Below are 8041 nucleotides of genomic sequence, written 5' to 3' on the forward strand. Positions count from 1 at the left end.
ATTCAATATAACTGGAATGGAATCAAAATTCTGGGTTTTAGTTTTCTAATTTCGAAAACAAAATACCCCATTTGTTCAATAATTCTAATTTCTTAAAAATGAGCATTTTGATTCTAAATTTTATGATTCTGGGTATATCAAATGCCCCCCTTAACAAGAACTAGCATCTCAGTTTCAGGCAAAAGGGAAAGGGAGCTCCTGCAAAACTTTGAATCCCTACGAGTCATGTTTGTTCCAGCTTTAGTTTTAGCTGCCACCCAACAAAACAAACTCCTTGGTATGACCTTGAAGCGATGTGGATACAGATTTGCTTGGAGCCTAGGGCAGGCCAATCGCCTTGCACCAATGAAGTCAACAACCACCCTCTCAAATTTTCCAAGTCTCTTGGTCTACTTCTATGAATTGCTTGAAAGTTGAAACTGCTCCACACAAGGTGTCTAGACCTCTTCTTAAGGTCAGCATAAGAGATCCTATTTTCACCATGGATGATAGCATTTGTACTTTTCCAAATCACCCATGTTGACTGTTTGAAGAAACCCCTTCCAGCAGAATATTAATTACTCATTTTTAAAACTGTGGCCATGTCAACATTTTAACAGTTCAATAATGGATCCACATGATGGAAATTTCTTGTTGAACTTTCTAGCAACACTGCTTGTACTCCAAAAAGTTCAATAATGGATCCAAATGATGGAAATTTCTTGTTGAACTTTCTCGCAATACTGCTTGTACTCCAAAAAGATGTCAAGAATGCTCCCTGCATTCTTTCAAGCTTCAAGCACAACAATTTGCAAGAGCCACCGCTCTGCGTTGAAGGCTGCAATTGTCATCACTGCTGGTGTTTTGTTTTTGGAAGAGAGGTTGGATTTAGTTTTTGCGGCCTTACATAGCACTTTAAGGTCCATGTAAGAGAAAAAGGTTGCTGCTGTTAACACTATGAGATCTTCTTGGCACGGCCGAGAGGCCGAAGAACTCTCTTTCCCCCGCTCTCGCGCATCAAACTTGAATGTCGCTAGTATATTTTCATTTATTATGAACTGAGATGACAGATTTGGTGATTGCCAAGAAAGCTCAACCATTGATAGCTACTGAAGTGTATTGGAAGGACTCCGCCTGCTATTGGTAACTGTTCATTTGTTTGCCTTCATGATGAAAAAAACCACTTCGGGAAGAGAGAGACTCGGCTGCACTGGTTTAACTTGCGACACTTGCAATTACGGTAGTCGTCTCTTTAATGGTGTGAAACGAAAAGGCGAACGTTTTTCTGGAGTCCTTCATCCCGGCATGAACAACTTCTGCGTGCAGGAGGTCACGCCGAAGTTCTAGTACTGCAAGTGGAAATCAAATATCAATACTGCAAGAGTACTGTACATCCATAATGAGGTCTTGGAGGGTGTAGCTTCGGATACTCTGCATATTTTAGTCCTCCCTCAATGGAGAGCGTAAGCTAAGAGTTGCTTGGAAATGTGTCAAAAGAGTGGCTTGAAAACAAATGTTTACTTCAGATATTCGCTTTAGTGTAAACACAATCAGACAAATGAATGTCATACGTACAAAAATGTCTTATCTATAATAATCTTAGTGATAGTAATAATAACAATAATGCTAATTGGTTTTCTTTTTCTACCACTATAGGCGTCTCTTGGAAACATCTGATAAAATTGGAACCATACTACTGTTGATAAAACATTAAAACATTGGTGTGTAAAATAAGTGAAAACTGTTCTTGATAACATCTTTAGAGTGAAAAGGAGAAACCCACCGCCTAGCTGAAGGCCCAAACCATCACTCAACCCCTGGTTCTCTTAGGGCGGCACGGCGGCACAAGGCATAATGCCCTCAGTGTCTTATAGTATTGCACCTGCTGCACTTCAATCTGTGCATCAAGGGACCCTTTTTACAACATAAAAAGTTGATATCTCAAAGATTTCTTGTATGTTAACCCCTGCACTATCTTGCCAACCCTTCTATCTGTTTTGCCAACCCCTCGAGAATGTTCTTCGTAACATCCTCAATACCCAAAGCATAAATGAGTTCAAGAACTTGCTGTGATAGGCTAGAAATGCATCCTCAGTTAAGTCTGGACAACCAGCTCGGGTACTCGATACTCGCTCAATCGGACTTGGGCTCGAGAAAAACTGGCCCGGGTTAGCACAATGAGACTCGATTCAGTCCGATTAATTATAATAACAATATATATTTTATTATTAAATATTGAAAAAATCTTTTTATTTTAATTGGGCCATGCCGGACCCGGGCTCATGTTTTGGGCATCGGCTCTTCTCCAGTCGAACCGGCTCGATGCTCAGGTCATATAAAATTGGACACCATTGAAGAATTTGTCGGAGCAACTGAAGGTTGTTTACCACGATGAACGACATACAAGCTGTAATGAAAATAAGAATGTCATGAGTTGGCCAAGGTTAGAGAATGACCTATCCTCATCTATCCTCATCTGTAAGTAGTTTCATGTAATAAATCGGGAAAAAAAGTTCTTGAATTAGGGCAAGGTACATCCAAACAAACAGATTACAAGTTGTTTTCACATGTTATTAGTAAAATAACTACTAATAACATGTGATCATCTTCCATTTTCTTCTCGGAACTTGATCACATGAATGAGAATGGAGATATTTTTATCATAGGGATCCACGACCGGTCCATCCACACGCAACACGTAGTGTCCATTTGAAGAATTTCAAAAATCGATAACTCACACTTACCTACATCTTCAAGCCAATCATGTCTGGCTCTCTTTTCTTGCGCCTAGCTTCTATAGCATCGTGGGATTTGTTTTCTCACAAATCCAGATACATAAATAAACGGAAAAACGTTTCATCTTTTATGTATGTACATTCAAGCAACTTATTTTTTATGACAATTTTTTTTTTACTCCAGTGTAGTTAATGATGAAAACATCTCTAATTAATGAAAAATAAAAGTTTTTATAAAAAGATAAAAAACAGACCAAGAAAAGAAAAAAAGATTAAAAAATACATTGCTTTTAGACAATGACCAAAATGCCCTCCTTTTCCTTGAAGGGTTGGAGTGTTGTCAGGGTTTGTTTGCGCCTTGTCCCCACTTCAATTTTTTTAAATTTATATATAAAATTTAAAATTTTTTATTTATTATATATAAAAAATTTGAAAAAAAGATATTTCAACCTTATTCAAAATTTTTAATTCCTGGCTCCACTCCTGGGTTTTATTTATTTGCCATCTTTAATTAGGTAACATTGCGTTCAATACTGTTGCTGCCAATGCATTGCAGATCAACACACATTCTCTCCATTTATTTTAGCCTGCCTTGTTTATCAAGGCTGTCCACTTTGTTCCCCTTTTACTATTAATAGTCATATCAAATTCTACTTGGTACAGGGTATAAAATGAACGAAGTCGACTCTGAGGTACCTTTATGGTTTTCTTTTTTTGAAATTCAAACGGTGAGACATTTTTTAGTCATTGAAAAGGCACTTGTTAGACATGCTTGATCAATCTGTGTTCCTAAGTCTGGAAAAATGCTTTTATACTTCTCAAAAGGTTTAGGTCGATGCAACTTATTGCTGAGGTGAAATTTTCTTTCAGCATGGTCACTGATCTCTGTATTACTGTGCATTTCACTGCTTTGATTTGTAGGTGGGAGCTGAAACTGCAACAGGCCATCCGCAGTTTAATTTCTTCTTCTGTTCTGTTATTTTACTTCTTCTTTTTCTTCTTTCTCTTTTTATATTGATGACTTCGTTTATCTTCTTCACGTTTTGCTACTGTATACAGGATGTGAACCAAGCGGTTGGCACAACTAGAATGAGAACAGGCCAGCAGGCAGCAGCTCAAGAGCTCCAGCCTCCTCCACATCTTGTGGGATTCCTTGCTTGCCCAGCTGAAGTTCCTAGAATTAAAAATATATTTCTATTTCTGAGATTAATACTGCTGGGAAGTGGCGCGGCCATTCGTACAGCGGGTGACATTTGCAGAAGTTTCTTCTTCCACGCTAAGCATAGGTTCTCTATGTTCAGTATTTGTTCTGTAACGAGACAAAAAGGAAGAGAAGTGGATGTTTGTTCATGAAGGTACTCCTTGAACTGAACTTTGATTTTGTTTAGATAGCATGGGCATACACGTAAGGTCTTCAATGGATTATTGTCTTGTTGCGGCACAAATATAAGTATGTGCTCTTTCAGAATTTTTTGGAACTGTCCTTAGAGGTGTTTGAAGATGATCTAGCTATTCCAAGAGGTAACTATTAAGGTTCATGGTGGAAAGCCGCCAGTGACGGTTGTTTCAGCATGCTGAAGCACTAGCTTACTCCTCGATCTCATTCTATGAGGATTGCACTTTGGTCTTATTTAGTTTCTTATCTCATGACTTAGCTATTAAGTCAGTATTTTTGTGCATATGATGGCTAAAATTTTCTGTCACTTTCACTTTCAGCAAGATATGTTGAAATGGTCTATTGCAGATTTTCTTGGTTATATGCACAACCTGAATAAGATGATTGGCAATGGCTATAGGGTGTTTTCTTGTAGTGAAAGTGATGTTTATCCTAGAGCTTGATGAGGACATAAGGAGATTGAAGGGCAGGCCTTGAGAATTCTTGAAGGCGGATCCCAGCAGAATTGCAAGATGAATGATATAAAGGCTCACTATTGATTGACATATATTCATTGGTATCATTGGAAAGATCGACGAACAAGTATTGATCGAGCGAATCTTGAAAATGGAACAAGAAGCAATTACAAGGACGGCATCTGCATATAAGAAGGCAGAGCTGACTCTGAATCTTAGTACACAGTAAATATCTGTCTGAGAACTCCATCTCAGGCTACTTACATTAGCCATTGTCATTGTCTTGAAGAGGACAATGGGAACAAAGACTGGCTCCATTCATCAAGGAAAAAACGAAAATGATATCGTGAACTAAGAGCATGACATTTTGCTCAATACCACAACCAGTATACGTCATTGACATTGGCTTTTGGGTGATCATTCTCTTTTGTAACCACATTAATGCATATGTATGTTCTTGGTAATTGGTTTCAAGATCTGTCACATCCGACATGTTTGCTTTCCCAGTCTTGAAGATGGTCATTTTTGGATAACTTAGACCTTTTTCTCAGGAAGAATGTGCCCAACATACAACTGAGCAAAGTTACAAGAGAAATTCACTAAAGACATGCATCAGTTTGCACTTTGCAGGTAGGTAGAAAAACCAAAACATTGAGCAAGACAAACCCCTGCGCGGAAAGTGGATGACCTTTTGAAGTTGGATTGACAAGTTTTTTATGAAGATATTGTGTTAAATAAGTTGAAACGACAATGAAAGCCGAAAGGTAATTTCTGGTCTCAAAATACATGAACAATCTATAATATCTAAAAAATGTTGCACTCGTTTTGCTACAAAAAATGAAGAGTACATTGGAAGATGATACGAACCTGGCGTGGCCTTCCACTAAACGGAGGGCAGAAAAACCTTATTTCTTCTGAAAGAAGCCGTCTGCCAATGGTGTCATTCCATGCAAGCCAGCCATTAATATTAGACCTCAACTCCACTTGCTCAACCATGCTTTCAAACTTTCCACCTAGTTTCCACCATGGATGGGCTTTTGAACGAAAGCACAACTCTGCGCAACCCTTTCGTTTATATATACCGGTGCCTCCCCTTACTCCCCTATATACCTTCCCCCTCCCCTCGCCATGGCCACTTGCTAGGGTCTTTTATGCCTCACCATATTCATATTCTTGGTTATCTCTTATCTCCCTGTAGTAGGCGACGATGGAAGTCTTCATGGTTCAGGCCGGAGCAACCCCCGACTTAGTTCTTCGCCTGTCACTGTCAAGTGGGTGCACATATCCGTTCCCCTGTTTCCAGATTAGTTTTATGTTTGAGAAGAACTTGATTTCATGTGATGCAATGGTGGATGGTTATGTTTAAGAGTCAAAGAACAGATGAAGCTTTCATGCTTGTCTAAGAAATCCACGGTAACGGCACATTCCCTACCCTCTTGAGTCCAGCTGCAACTCTTGGTGCAATTTCAATGACAGCAAAGTAGTGCATACCTGTATCAAACGAAACAGAAAGAAAAAGCACTTAAAGGCAGCAGTAATTCAGAAGCAGAGTTGTATTTAGCCCTTCACCTGTCAATATTGACATATGAGCATAAAAATTGAACAGTAAATTAAGCTTTACCGTCGATTTTCGTGGACAAGTGAATGAGTACTCAAAGCCATTCTATCTTTGATAATACGTTGCTGAAAGGCTTTAATGCCATCGTTTTATAATCAGTCAATGGCCACGCTTTCTGTAGCTTCTGTTACGAGTCTGAATGTTCTTCTGTGAACTGATATTCTACAAACTCTACGCTCATGCTTATCTACATGCAAATTTATTGTAGTTATGGAATCGCCAATCTCTTTGGGAGCGTTGCGTTCTGTATTACGGAACTCAAGGAATATCAGATACAATGTGCGTAATTCCTTTGTCATGTTTGCATTTCTATGAGAGTGTTTACACCCCAAATTGTTTGCAAATCTTTTCAATGACTATTTTGAAAAATTTCGATATAATTTTCAGACTGGAGTAGATGTCCGCCCAATCCAATTCCAAATACAAGTTTAAGAACCACTTGCAAAAATTCAACGAATTGCAAAAATTAAGTTTTTTGTCAAATTCAGGTAAAATTGAAAGATTAAGTCTGAGATTGATGCAAATCAAGATCTAAAACTCAAATTTTCAAACAAGATTAAAATTCTCATTAGTGAGAATTAAAATCTTCTTTAAATCATATTCCAAAGCAAAGAGAGAAAATAAGTGGGTGTGACTCGCTCGCTCTCCCTCTCTCTTTCTTTTTATTTTCTTTTGTGAGAAAAATCTAAGAATGAATCGCCTAGAGCCAAAAATTTCTTCAATTTTCCTAAAAACTTTTGTGGAAAACAATTCATAAGAATCCCAATCTGGATTTAACTCGAACCAAACCCGATTGAGTTAATTCATTTGAATGAAGAAAAAACCAATCTTAATTCGATTAAACTGGCAGATGTTTAGACCAACTTGATGTTTCAAACATCGTCTATCAAAGAGGGGACTACCTTCAGCGAGCTGTTCATGAATACCATACTACTTCTGTAGCTCTCTGTAAATTTCTCTCGGAATTTGGAACGGTGAAGGGAATGAACGATGTCCTTGTCTCACTTGGATTTCAAATCTTCACCGAACACGACACCTGTGGAGTCGAACCCCTGCGGAAACTCCCGACTCTTTAGCAGTGACAGTGAGCAACAGAAACAGGGGGGGGGTGGGGTGCGTTCTTCCTCCCTCCTACTGACCTCTTCCTTAGTCGTCCGTTTTATGCTGCCACAAATATCACGGCAACTCTATCTCTCCCTCTATCTGCAATTACCACAATTCCCATCTATTTGTCTGTCATTGTCCATGGCCACCCTCACCACCGCTAAAAATTACCACCATTCCCAACCATTTCTCTGTCATTGTCCATGGCTACCCTCACCACCGCTGCCATCTATCCACCTGCTCACTCTAGCATAAAAATGAAGAAGAAAGAAGAGCAGTGAGGCAAAGGGCATGGCACAGGGGCGGAGAGAGAGAGAGAGAGAGAGAGAGAGAGAGAGAGAGAGAGAGAGAGAGAGGGAGATAGATGATGCCAGTGGTCAACTGCCCCAAAATACAGGAAGCCGCTGCGGCAGCCGGCGGCGGCACAGTCCATCAGGTACACCACCTGCAATGCCGTCTCTAGAATCCCGAACCCCACGTACCTCCCCCTCGCCCTTCTTCCTCCTTGCCTTCGCCTGGTCCCCGTTCCTCCACGCTCCACCACCGCCCCCAACCGGAGTTCCCAGTTCGATGGTGTACTCTCCGGCGCTGCCCTTGGCGCATGATCCGTAGAGAGCTGTTATTTGTGCTATATCATACCGTGACTCCTGCTACGAGCTCGAGGGGTGCATAAAGGATGCCAAGTACATGAAATACCTCCTCGTTAACAGATTCAATTTCCCGGAGTCCTCCATCTTAATGCTCACCGGTTCCT

The sequence above is a fragment of the Nymphaea colorata genome, chromosome 12 (genome assembly GCF_008831285.2).
Source record: "Nymphaea colorata isolate Beijing-Zhang1983 chromosome 12, ASM883128v2, whole genome shotgun sequence".
Classification (NCBI taxonomy): Eukaryota; Viridiplantae; Streptophyta; class Magnoliopsida; order Nymphaeales; family Nymphaeaceae; genus Nymphaea; species Nymphaea colorata.